The sequence below is a fragment of the Siphateles boraxobius genome, unplaced genomic scaffold (assembly GCF_051911475.1).
Source record: "Siphateles boraxobius isolate OS27281-9 unplaced genomic scaffold, OSU_SipBor_1 24, whole genome shotgun sequence".
NCBI lineage: Eukaryota > Metazoa > Chordata > Actinopteri > Cypriniformes > Leuciscidae > Siphateles > Siphateles boraxobius.
The window spans coordinates 933,455-947,423 of NW_027508855.1; the positions used below are offsets into that span (position 1 = coordinate 933,455).

Genomic DNA, 13,969 nt, shown 5'->3' on the forward strand with positions numbered 1-13,969 from the left:
TATATAATAGCATATATATATATATATATATATATATATATATATATATATATATATATATATATATATATGAATACAGGATTCATTTCTCCTCCTTGGTTAGAATTCAGAGAGAGCCACAGTTCTGTGAACATTCCTTTGGGTCGTAAACGCTGTTATCTAAGAACACCAGTGATGTTAGTTTTGGTCTCTTTTCACTCCAAAGATGGAAAACATAGTAAACTATATTTTACTGGATATTACTGTACGTATTCTGATTGATCACACCGAAAGCATTCTGGAGGTGTCCAGAACAATGTGTACAAGTTATGGGAATAGACAGTTATATTTGAAATGCATAATGAAGGTATTTATAATTCACTTTAAGCTACGATAAAATCATAGTCATTCCAAGGTGACATGGGCAAATGGACACACATAAAAACACATCGAATATATCTGGTTAAATGTCTAAAAAGAGAAGTTTCTTTCTCTTTAGAATCACCTTCTTTGGGACATTCCAGTCAGTCATAAAAATGTCTCGTAACTGGACACCACGCTCTGTCCTGAGCGGGCTTCACTTGTGGGGGATGCGTGTGTGGTTGTTTGTGTGTGTGTGTGTGTGTGTCTGTTAATTTACATCCAGGCTTTTTGGGCCTGAAGGCAATGGGATTTTAGCTAGGATGTATTTAGTTATTCAGATTCACCCCTCGCCCAGTCCTTACAGTGAGGATATTGGAGAAAGGTTTTTGTGTGTGTGTGTTTGAATGTGCTCTGGTCTCCATTCTGGCTTGGCTCTGAGGAGATAACATCTTTGAGGCCTGACCCCCCTGCTGTGTGTCGTACACAAGTTGCTCCTCGTTGGAAAGGGGAGGCTTGGTTTTTACTCAGTTCGCCATGAAAGTGTCAATGAACGCCATTAGGGGCAGACTCTGTGGTGCCGAACCTGAGTTATGAACCAGAGTCAGAGAGGTTAAAAGCATTCTTACATGTATAAGTGCATGAGTCGTCCTGACACAGTCCAGATACCCTACAGTGATAATTGATTTTGAGTAAAAGTGAAACTAGCTTTTTGTACGTGCATTGAAGTACGGGCCTAAAGCTGAAAGAGTTGCCGCAAACTTTTTCTAATTGATATCAGAGCACTCTTGGTGGGGTTTTTATATCCTTTCTGGATTTTATATCCTTTCTGGATTTTCCTTTGGTTTTGTCTGCTATTTTCTATTTGCTGAGTTTGGATGCTGCTTTCCGGAACGAGGATCGGGGAAGCTGCACGTGAGATGTCCCTGCTAAACGGCGAAAGTTCGAGAGTTGGTGCAAGCAGGAACTGGCGAGCCATGCCCAAATAAGGATCGAACTGCGGATCGAACTGTGAATAGTGTGGTAGGATCGAGCACAGGTTTTCTTTTCCTTTCCTACTGAACAGTGAGTTAACTTGAGTTGCGGAAGAAGGATCTCGTGAAGGAACATTGAACTGGAGCTGAGAACTGGTACAATCTCATATCACATTGAGATTTCTGTGAACACTGAGATAATTGGACGGTGATTTATTTTCTTTATTGTTGTTATTGTGTTTCAATTATATTGTGATTATTTCTTTTGATTTATTAAGTGTTCATAATTTCTATTTTGGGTAATAAGAGTGAACTGAAAGGTAATTTGAAAGGTTGAAATTGAAAAGAGTTACATTTAAATCAGACCAGAGGAGAAGAGTATTCTTAATATAAATAAGTCAAATTAGGAATAACTAAAGAAACCTTATATCTTTCTTATACCAAAATAAAAGTTAATTAGGTGAAATTAGATTTAAAACTAAATAGAAAGTATAAATTATAATAGATAAAAAGAAAGAATAAAAGGTTATAATTAGGATTTTAAAAAAGAGTTTATTTATTTCTGGTTTATTTTCTTTTATTGACGTGTTGAGTTTAATTTTATTGTCTTTTTGAACATTTTCTTTTTTTTGTCTTAATTGTTATTCCTCTAAAATATATCTCACCTGTTTTTCCAACTTAAACAGTGTGTCCCTGTGCTTCTTTGCTGCTAACACAGTCTCTTGAGCGAATTCTGGTCTTCTGATAGTTGGTCCATAGATTTAAGCAGTGTCTTCTTTCACGCCCCTCGGTGTCTTTTACTGAGGAGAGTGAGGGTAACACTTGCCACGACACGGGTTACAATTGTAACTTTGCAGATGTTGTTTATGCTCAAACAGCAACATTTCACACTAGCTAAAGTTAGAAAAGTGAAATCGTGTTTTACCACCCCTTTAAAATTTACATTTTCAGATGAATTTGGAGAAACCACTTTATTACATTTGTTGTGTTGAGCTATTTCAAATTACATTTGTTTGATTTGATACACTGATTGTGCACCACACTTCATTGATGTCCTTGCTGTAACAATTGTGTTGAAGTGAAACATCTGGTTGCACTTAATTACAGTTCATGTGAAATAGTAATCGATTTGTAAGTTTACCAATAGCTTCCAATTGTGCCATTTAACATATTATAATCCACTATCCCTTAGAGGAAGGTTACTATTATATTGTCATGGTGCAGTGCGGGTTGAAAAGGACTCAAAGGCAAAAGCTCCAATTTAAACTGTTTACTCCAAGAAACACTCACAGGTACAGACATGAAGTGGTGTTAGTGGTGATCACACGCATGAACACCACTAAACATGACTAACAACTGACAAGGACTAACTGAACAGAAGGCAACTAAATACAAGTACAAATGAACACTAACGAACTGAGGACAGGTGACACATGATGATGACGATGAACAGGTGGGTAATGAGGGAGTGAGTTCAGGTGTGGAGACAAGAAGAATGCTGGGAAGTATAGTGAAGAAGAAGACAGAACGGTGCAGACGGTGACTGTGACAAATATAATATAATATAATATAATAATTTATTTTTATATATAATAATAACAATACTTATTATTTTATTTCTCTCTCTCTCTCTCTCTCTCTCTCTCTCTCTCTCTCTCTCTCTCTCTCTCTCTCTTATACACACACATATGTGATCCCTACATAGGCCTAGTTATTGGAAAATTAAAACAAACATGATGGATAAAAAAAAGCTAAACTTCTGCAAATGTTACAGTGAATAATAAATACCAAATGAGATGATATTTTTTTGGTATATTTACCTTACATGTTGATCAGTTGCAGATTTTCTTAGAAGAAACAATGGCGTGGTTTATTTGCTCTTTTATGTTTTTTAAAGTATAAAGATGTGAACTAATGTAGTGATTAAATATTATTTTTTTAATAGCAAAACATATCCAAGTTGTCATCTCAGTCTTGTGGTCATTCTGACACAATGACAATTATATTAACTAGAAAAAAAAGTTTGATGAGACAAACTTTAAGTTGGCTTGAGAAAGCCGGACCAGAGAGTTTGATTAAGTTTAAAGTAGTTTGAAGTTTAAAGTAGTTTGAAGTTTGATAGATGGATTACTTAGAAAGAAAGAATAGTTAGAAAGAAAGAAAACGATTGGTTAGAAAGATAGATAAATAATAGATAGATAGAAAGATTATTTTCAATGAAAGAAAGATTAGTTAGAAAGAAAGAAAGATAGATTAGAAAGAAAGATTAGTTAGAAAGATAGATAGAAAGAAAGAAAGATTAGTTAGAAAGAAATATTAGTTAGAAAGATAGATAGAAATAAAAATTAGTTAGAAAGAAAGATAGATAGAAAGATTAGTTAGAAAGACAGAAAGATCGATTTGAAAGAAAGATCAGTAAGAAAGAAGGAAAGAAAAATAGAGTAGTTAAGAAAGAAAGATAGATTAGTTAGAAAGATTAGTTAGAAAGAAAAAAGATAGATTAGTTAGAAAGAAAGAAAGATAGATTAGTTAGAAAGAAAAATAGATTAGTTAGAAAGAAAACATGGATTAGTTAGAAAGAAAGAAAGATTAGTTAGAAACAAAAAAAGATAGATAGATTAGTTAGAAAGAAAGAAAGATTAGTAACAGAAAGAAAGATTAGTTAGAAAGAAAGATTGATTTGTTAGAAAGAAAGGATTAGAAAGAAAAGATTATTTAGAAAGATGGATTTGATAGAAAGAAAATAGATAGATAGATTAGTTAGAAAGAAAGAAATATTAGTTAGAAAAAAGGAAAGTTTAGTTAGAAAGAAAGATAGATTAGTTAGAAAGAAAGATGGATTTGTTAGAAAGAAAGAAAGAAAGGATTAGTTAGAAAGAAAGAAAGGATTATTTAGAAAGAAAGATGGATTTGTTAGAAAGAAAGATAGATTGATAGATTAGTTAGAAAGAAAGAAATATTAGTTAGAAAGAAAGAAAGAAAGATTAGTTAGAAAGAAAGATAGATAGATTAGTTAGAAAGAAAGAAAGATTAGTTGGAAAGAAAGAAAGATTAGTAAGAAAGAAATAAAGAAAGATAGATAGATTAGTTAGAAAGAAAAAAGATAGATTAGATAGAAAGACAGATAGATTAGTTAGAAAGAAAAAAGATAGATTAGTTAGAAAGAAAAAAGATAGATTAGTTAGAAAGAAAGATAGATAGATTTGTTAGAATGAAAGAAAGACAGATTAGTTAGAAAGAAAAAAGATAGATTAGTTAGAAAGAAAGAAAGATTAGTTAGAAAAAGAAAGATAGATTAGTGAGAAAGAAAGAAAGACAGATTAGTTAGAAAGAAAGAAAGAGACTAGTTAGAAAGAAAAAAGATAGATTAGTTAGAAAGAAAGATTGATAGATTAGTTAGAAAGAAAGAAAGATAGATTAGTTAGAAAGAAAGATAGATAGAACGATTAGTTAGAAAGAATGATAGATTAGTTAGAAAGAAAGAACAATAGATTAGTTAGAAACAAAGAACGATAGATTAGTTAGAAAGAAAGAACGATAGATTAGTTAGAAAGAAAGATAGATAGATTAGTTAGAAAGAAAGATAGATAGATTAGTTAGAAAGATAGATAGATTAGTTAGAAAGAAAAAGATAGATTAGTTAGAAAGTAGGAAAGAAAGATTAATTAGAAAGAAAGATAGATTAGTTAGAAAGAAAGATAGATAGATTTGTTAGAATGAAAGAAAGACAGATTAGCTAGAAAGAAAAAAGATAGATTAGTTACAAAGAAAGAAAGAAAGATTAGTTAGAAAGAAAGAAAGATAGATTTGTTAGAATGAAAGAAAGATAGATTATTGAGAAAGAAAGAAAGAAAGAAAGAAAGAGATTAGTTAGAAAGAAAGAAAGAGATTAGTTAGAAAGAAAAAAGATAGATAAGTTAGAAAGAAAGATAGATAGGTTAGTTAGAAAGAAAGATAGATAGATAGATAGATTAGTTAGAAAGAACGATAGATTAGTTAGAAAGAAAGAACAATAGATTAAATAGAAACAAAGAACGATAGATTAGTTAGAAAAAAGAACGATAGATTAGTTAGAAAGAAAGATAGATAGATTAGTTAGAAAGAAAGAATGATAAATTAGTTAGAAAGAAAGAACGATAGATTAGTTAGAAAGTAAGAAAGAAAGATTAATTAGAAAGAAAGATAGATTAGTTAGAAAGAAAGGTAGATTTGTTAGAATGAAAGAAAGACAGATTAGCTAGAAACAAAAAAGACAGATTAGTTAGAAAGAAAGAAAGAAAGATTAGTTAGAAAGAAAAAAGATAGATTTGTTAGAATGAAAGAAAGATAGATTAGTGAGAAAGAAAGAAATAGATTAGTTAGAAAAAAGAGATTAGTTAGAAAGAAAGAAAGAGATTAGTTAGAAAGAAAAAAGATAGATAAATTAGAAAGAAAGATAGATAGATTAGTTAGAAAGAAAGAAAGATAGATTAGTTAGAAAGAAAGAACGATAGATAGATTAGCTAGAAAGAAAGAACGATAGATTAGTTAGAAAGAAAGAACGATAGATTAGTTAGAAAGAAAGATAGATAGAGTAGTTAGAAAGAAAGATAGATAGATTAATTAGAAAGAAAGAAAGATAGATTAGTTAGAAAGAAAGATAGATTTAGAAAGAAATATAGATTATTTAGAAAGAAAGAAAGATAGATAGATTAGAAAGAAAGAAAGATTAGTTAGAAAGAAAGATACATAGATTAGAAAGAAAGAAAGATTAGTTAGAAAGAAAGAAAGAGGGATTAGTTAGAAAGAAAGAAAGAAAGAAAGAAAGAAAGAAAGAAAAGTTAGAAAGAAATAAAGATTAGTTAGAAAGAAAGATAGATTAGTTAGAAAGAACGGAAAATAGATTAGTTAGAAAGAAAGAAAGATGGATTAGTTAGAAAGAAAGAATGATTAGTTAGAAAGAAAGAACGATAGATTAGTTAGAAAGAAAGAAAGATATATAGATTAGTTAGAAAGAAAGATAGATTAGTTAGAAAGAAAGAAAGATAGATAGATTAGTTGGAAAGAAAGAAAGATTAATTAGAAAGAAATAAAGATCAGTTAGAAAGAAAGATGGATTTGTTAGAAAAAAGAAAGATTAGTTAGAAAGAAAGATAGATTTAGAAAGAAAGATAGATTATTTAGAAAGAAAGAAAGATAGATAGATTAGAAAGAAAGAAAGATTAGTTAGAAAGAAAGATACATAGATTAGAAAGAAAGAAAGATTAGTTAGAAAGAAAGAAAGAAAAAAAGAAAGAAAGAAAGAAAGAAAGAAAGAAAGAAAGAAAGAAAGAAAGAAAGAAAGAGAGAAAGAAAGAAAAGTTTGAAAGAAATAAAGATTAGTTAGAAAGAAAGATAGATTAGTTAGAAAGAACGGAAGATAGATTAGTTAGAAAGAAAGAAAGATGGATTAGTTAGAAAGAAAGAAGGATTAGTTAGAAAGAAAGAACGATAGATTAGTTAGAAAGAAAGAAAGATAGATAGATTAGTTAGAAAGAAAGAAGGATTAGTTAGAAAGAAAGAAAGATAGATAGATTAGTTAGAAAGAAAGATAGATTAGTTAGAAAGAAAGATAGATTAGTTAGAAAGAAAGAAAGATAGATAGATTAGTTGGAAAGAAAGAAAGATTAGTTAGAAAGAAATAAAGATTAGTTAGAAAGAAAGATGGATTTGTTAGAAAAAAGAAAGATTAGTTAGAAAGAAAGATAGATTTAGAAAGAAAGATAGATTATTTAGACAGAAAGAAAGATAGATAGATTAGAAAGAAAGAAAGATTAGTTAGAAATAAAGATACATAGATTAGAAAGAAAGAAAGATTAGTTAGAAAGAAAGAAAGAGGGATTAGTTAGAAAGAAAGAAAGAAAGAAAGAAAGAAAGAAAGAAAGAAAAGTTAGAAAGAAAGAAAGATAGGTTAGAAAGAAAGATAGATTAGTTAGAAAGAACGGAAGATAGATTAGTTAGAAAGAAAGAAAGATGTATTAGTTAGAAAGAAAGAAGGATTAGTTAGAAAGAAAGAACGATAGATTAGTTAGAAAGAAAGAAAGATAGATAGATTAGTTAGAAAGAAAGATAGATTAGCATGAAAGAAAGAAAGATAGATAGATTAGTTGGAAAGAAAGAAAGATTAGTTAGAAAGAAATAAAGATTAGTTAGAAAGAAAGATGGATTCGTTAGAAAAAAGAAAGATTAGTTAGAAAGAAAGATAGATAAGTTAGAAAGAAAGAAAGAAAGAAAGATTAGTTAGAAAGAAAGAAAGATAGATTAGTTAGAAAGAAAGATAGAATAGTTAGAAAGAAAGAAAGATTAGTTAGAAACAAAAAAAGATAGATAGATTAGTTAGAAAGAAAGAAAGATTGGTTAGAAAGAAATAAAGATTAGTTAGAAAGAAAGATGGATGTGTTAGAAAAAAGAAAGATTAGTTAGAAAGAAAGAAAGATGGATTAGTTAGAAAGAAAGATGGATTAGTTAGAAAGAAAGAAAGAAAGATGGATTAGTTAGAAAGAAAGAAAGATTAGTTAGAAGGAAAGAAAGAGAAAGAAAGATAGCTTAGTTAGAAAGAAAGATTAGTTAGAAAGAAAGGAAGATAGATAAGTTAGAAAGTAAGAAAAAGAAAGATAGATTAGTTAAAAAGAAAGATAGATTTAGAAAGAAAGATAGATTATTTAGAAAGAAAGAAAGATAGATAGATTAGAAAGAAAGAAAGATTAGTTAGAAAGAAAGATACATAGATTAGAAAGAAAGAAAGATTAGTTAGAAAGAAAGAAAGAAAGAAAGAAAGAAAGAAAGAAAGAAAGAAAAGTTAGAAAGAAATAAAGATTAGTTAGAAAGAAAGATAGATTAGTTAGAAAGAACGGAAGATAGATTAGTTAGAAAGAAAGAAAGATGGATTAGTTAGAAAGAAAGAAGGATTAGTTAGAAAGAAAGAACGATAGATTAGTTAGAAAGAAAGAAAGATGGATTAGTTAGAAAGAAAGAAGGATTAGTTAGAAAGAAAGAAAGAAAGATAGATAGATTAGTTAGAAAGAAAGATAGATTAGTTAGAAAGAAAGATAGATTAGTTAGAAAGAAAGAAAGATAGATAGATTAGTTGGAAAGAAAGAAAGATTAGTTAGAAAGAAATAAAGATTAGTTAGAAAGAAAGATGGATTTGTTAGAAAAAGAAAGATTAGTTAGAAAGAAAGATAGATTTAGAAAGAAAGATAGATTATTTAGACAGAAAGAAAGATAGATAGATTAGAAAGAAAGAAAGATTAGTTAGAAATAAAGATACATAGATTAGAAAGAAAGAAAGATTAGTTAGAAAGAAAGAAAGAGGGATTAGTTAGAAAGAAAGAAAGAAAGAAAGAAAGAAAAGTTAGAAAGAAAGAAAGATTAGTTAGAAAGAAAGATAGATTAGTTAGAAAGAACGGAAGATAGATTAGTTAGAAAGAAAGAAAGATGTATTAGTTAGAAAGAAAGAAGGATTAGTTAGAAAGAAAGAACGATAGATTAGTTAGAAAGAAAGAAAGATAGATAGATTAGTTAGAAAGAAAGATAGATTAGCATGAAAGAAAGAAAGATAGATAGATTAGTTGGAAAGAAATAAAGATTAGTTAGAAAGAAATAAAGATTAGTTAGAAAGAAAGATGGATTCGTTAGAAAAAAGAAAGATTAGTTAGAAAGAAAGATAGATAAGTTAGAAAGAAAGAAAGAAAGAAAGATTAGTTAGAAAGAAAGAAAGATAGATTAGTTAGAAAGAAAGATAGAATAGTTAGAAAGAAAGAAAGATTAGTTAGAAACAAAAAAAGATAGATAGATTAGTTAGAAAGAAAGAAAGATTGGTTAGAAAGAAATAAAGATTAGTTAGAAAGAAAGAAAGATGGATTAGTTAGAAAGAAAGATGGATTAGTTAGAAAGAAAGAAAGAAAGATGGATTAGTTAGAAAGAAAGAAAGATTAGTTAGAAGGAAAGAAAGAGAAAGAAAGATAGCTTTGTTAGAAAGAAAGATTAGTTAGAAAGAAAGGAAGATAGATAAGTTAGAAAGTAAGAAAAAGAAAGATAGATTAGTTAAAAAGAAAGATAGATAGATTAGTTAGAAAGAAAGATGGATTAGTTAGAAAGAAAGAAAGATTAGTTAGAAAGAAAGAAAGATAGATAGATTAGTTAGAAAGAAAGATAGATTAGTTAGAAAGAAAGAAAGATAGATAGATTAGTTGGAAAGAAAGAAAGATTAGTTAGAAAGAAATAAAGATTAGTTAGAAAGAAAGATGGATTCGTTAGAAAAAAGAAAGATTAGTTAGAAAGAAAATAGATAGATTAGTTAGAAAGAAAGAAAGAAAGAAAGAAAGAAAGAAAGATTAGTTAGAAAGAAAGAAAGATAGATTAGTTAGAAAGAAAGATAGAATAGTTAGAAAGAAAGAAAGATTAGTTAGAAACAAAAAAGATAGATAGATTAGTTAGAAAGAAAGAAAGATTGGTTAGAAAGAAATAAAGATTAGTTAGAAAGAAAGATGGATGTGTTAGAAAAAAGAAAGATTAGTTAGAAAGAAAGAAAGATGGATTAGTTAGAAAGAAAGATGGATTAGTTAAAAAGAAAGAAAGAAAGATGGATTAGTTAGAAAGAAAGAAAGATTAGTTAGAAGGAAAGAAAGAGAAAGAAAGATAGCTTAGTTAGAAAGAAAGATTAGTTAGAAAGAAAGGAAGATAGATAAGTTAGAAAGAAAGAAAAAGAAAGATAGATTAGTTAAAAAGAAAGATAGATAGATTAGTTAGAAAGAAAGATGGATTAGTTAGAAAGAAAGAAAGATTAGTTAGAAAGAAAGATAGATAGATTAGTTAGAAAGAAAGATAGATAGATTAGTTAGAAAGAAAGATAGATAGATTAGTTAAAAAGAAAGAAAGATTAGTTAGAAAGAAATAAAGATTAGTTAGAAAGAAAGATGGATTTGTTAGAATGAAGAAATATTAGTTAGAAAGAAAGATAGATAGATTAGTTAGAAAGAAAGATGGATTAGTTAGAAAGAAAGAAAGAAAGAAAGATAGATAGATAGATAGATTAGTTAGAAAGAAAGATAGATAGATTAGTTAGAAAGAAAGAAAGATAGATAGATTAGTTAGAAAGAAAGATAGATAGATTAGTTAGAAACAAAGAAAGATAGATAGATTAGTTAGAAAGAAATAAAGATTAGTTAGAAAGAGAGATGGATTTGTTAGAAAAAAATAAATATTAGTTAGAAAGAAATATAGATAGATTAGTTAGAAAGAAAGATGGATTAGTTAGAAAGATTGATAGATTAGTTAGTTAGAAAGAAAGATAGATTGATTAGAAATAAAGAAAGATTAGTTAGAAAGAAAGATAGATAGATTAGTTAGAAAGAAAGATAGATAGATTCGTTAAAAAGAAAGAAAGATTAGTTAGAAAAAAAGAAAGATTAGTTAGAAAGAAAGATGGATTTGTTAGAAAAAAGAAATATTAGTTAGAAAGAGAGATAGATAGATTAGTTAGAAAGAAAGATGGATTAGTTAGAAAGAAAGAAAGAAAGAAAGAAAGAAAGAAAGAAAGAAAGAAAGATGAATTAGTTAGAAAGAAAGATTATTTAGAAAGAAAGAAAGAGAAAGAAAGATAGCTTAGTTAGAAAGAAAGATAGCTTAAGTAGAAAGAAAGAAAGTAAGAAAGTAAGAAAGTAAGAAAGAAAGAAAAAATAAAGAAAAATTAGTTAGAAAAAAAGGAAGATAGATAGATTAGTTAGAAAGAAAGAAGATTAGTTAGAAAGAAAGAAAGATTATTAGATAAATAGATAGATAGATAGATGGATAGATAGATAGATAGATAGATAGATAGATAGATAGATAGATAGATAGATAGATAGATAGATAGATAGATAGATAGATAGATAGATAGATAGATAGATGGATAGATAGATAGATAAGTTCATTAGTACATATAGAATGGTTGTTTAATTGAATCTAGAGCTTCAGGGAGTTTAGATTTGAGTTTTTGTGTTGTACACTACTGGGCCACCGTAGCCTTGGCTCAATTTGAACTGTTGCAATGAAAGTCAATGGGATTTTTATGGTTTTTAATATAAATTTTTAAGAGAACTGAAAGTCAAATCAGTCTGAAAAGATATAGCAACTCGAGTCAGAACAGTCTGAAGGTCTGACCCGAGTTTGGAGTTTGTAGAGTTAAAACTCTAGGAAGAGTTAGAGTCAGAAAATGTTGGTTAAGAAAAAGAAGAAGGAGAATAACTAGAAAAAAAAGTTTGATGTGACAAACTTTAAGTTGGCTTGAGAAAGCCGGACCAGAGAGTTTGAATAAGTTTAAAGTAGTTTGAAGTTTAAAGTAGTTTGAAGTTTGATAGATGGATTAGTTAGAAAGAAAGAATAGTTAGAAAGAAAAAAGATAGATTAGTTAGAAAGAAAGAAATAACGATTAGTTAGAAAGAAAGAAAGATTAGTTAGAAAGAAAGATAGATAGATTAGTTAGAAAGAAAGAAAGATTAGTTGGAAAGAAAGAAAGATAGATTTGTTAGAATGAAAGAAAGATAGATTAGTTAGAAAGAATAAAGATAGATTAGTTAGAAAGAAAGAAAGATTAGTTGGAAAGAATGAAATATAGATTTGTTAGAATGAAAGAAAGATAGATTAGTGAAGAAAGATAGATTAGTGAGAAAGAAAGAAAAACAGATTAGTTAGAAAAAAGAGATTAGTTAGAAAGAAAGAGATTAGTTAGAAAGAAAAAAGATAGATTAGTTAGAAAGAAAGATAGATAGATTAGTTAGAAAGATAGATAGATTAGTTAGAAAGAAAGATAGATAGATTAGTTAGAAAGAAAGAAAGATAGATTAGTTAGAAAGAAAGATAGATAGATTAGTTAGAAAGAAAGAATGATAGATTAGTTAGAAAGAAAGAATGATAGATTAGTTAGAAAGAAAGACTATGTTCTGGTGCTGAGATATGGCTTATTCATGTTGTTCAGGTGGTTGCTAGGGCATTGCTAAGGTGTTCTGAGTGGTTGCTAGGGTGTTTTGGGTGGTTGCTAGGGTATTCTGGGTGGTTGCTAGGGTGTTCTGGTTGGTCGCTAGGGTATTTTGGGTGGTTGCTAGGGCATTGCTAGGGTGTTCTGGGTGGTTGCTAGGTGGTTGCTAGGGTGTTCTGGGTGGTTGATATGGTGTTGCTAGGCGGTTGCTAGGGTATTCTGGGTGGTTGCTAGGGCGTTGCTAGGGTATTCTGGGTGGTTGCTAGGGCGTTGCTAGGCGGTTGCTAGGGTGTTCTGGGTGGTTGCCTGGGTGTTGCTAGGCGGTTGCTAGGGTATTCTGGATGGTTGCCAGGGTGTTGCTAGGCGGTTGCTAGGGTGTTTTGGGTGGTTGCTAGGGTGTTGCTAGGTGGTTGCTAGGGTGTTCTGAGTGGTTGCTAGGGTGTTGCTAGGCGGTTGCTAGGGTATCCTGGGTGGTTGCTAGGCGGTTGCTAGGGTGTTCTGGGTGGTTGCTAGGGCGTTGCTAGGCAGTTGCTAGGGTGTTCTTGGTGGTTGCTAGGGTGTTGCTAGGGTAATTTGGGTGGTTGCTATGGTGTTACTAGGTGGTTGGTAGTTGTCAAAGATGGTAACTGTTGAGTTTGTAGCATTTTATTGGCATGATTTAGCACTTAGCTAATCAATATTAGCATGTAGCTATTCACTGCTAGCATGTTTAGCATGTAGCAAGTCCTGTTTGCTAGCATGAGTAAAAAGAGCCATCCCCATCTCTATACGATGTTTTGATGCAGAGATATAGGTCTTGCAAAACGGTTGCTAGGGTACTATGTTTGGTTGCTAGGGAGTGGCTTGGCAGCTGCCAATCATGAAGCTCCAAAGTCAATGTGAATGTATAAACCAACCCCCATCTCTATACGATGTTTTGATGCAGAGATATAGGTCTTGCAAAATGGTTGCTAGGGTACTCTGTTTGGTTGCTAGGGAGTGGCTTGGCAGCTGCCAATCATGAAACTCCAAAGGCTGCTTGTCAGTATGAATGATATAAACCAACTCCCATGCCTCTGTGACATTCAGAATGGAAGATATCCCTCTTTGGATTTTGGTTGCTAAGGTGCTCGACAATGGTTGCTAGGGCGTGGCTAGGAAGTGTTGAGGTGATTCATGATTGGCTGTTTGCTGCCCCGAGTCAAACGAGACCACCCTCATGTTTCTATGACAATTCAGTCCAGAGATATCCCTTCGATCTCTTTCAATGGAAGTCTATGGGAGTTGTTGCTAAGGTGCTCTAAATGGTTGCTAGGGCGTGGCTTGATAGCTTCACAATGATCCTGAGAGACTGATTGGTTGTCTGAGTAAAATGAGCCCGCCCCTTTGTCTCTACGACACTGTGATCCAGAGTTATGTTCAATATAAAAGCGGTTTCTATGGTGTAGGACGGCCCATTTCATGGGCCGTCCTACACCATAGTAAGTAATTGGGGAAACTTTGGGCAGCTCCTGCCCCCCAGGGGTGCAACTTTTACCCCATTGTGTGGTATGTTCTTACAGAGTCTGTCAGCCTCTTCAAATGTGGTAAATTACACGTTTCTGCGACATCCTCGTTCCGAGCTACGACTCGTCAAAGTTTGACGCAATGTTAAGTCTATGGGATTTTTCGGCCGGTTTTTCGCCCCTGGGGCGAACATCGT

General features: G+C 30.5%; 1 long non-coding RNA gene across 1 annotated transcript; it reads left to right on the plus strand.

The window, feature by feature from the left end:
* The first annotated feature begins 4,203 nt into the window (after positions 1-4,203).
* LOC143748605 (uncharacterized) lies at positions 4,204-7,557 on the plus strand. The gene is made up of 3 exons (XR_013206826.1): positions 4,204-4,275; positions 4,442-4,493; positions 7,538-7,557. It is a non-coding gene; the product is annotated as an uncharacterized LOC143748605 (long non-coding RNA).
* The last annotated feature ends 6,412 nt before the right edge of the window (positions 7,558-13,969 follow it).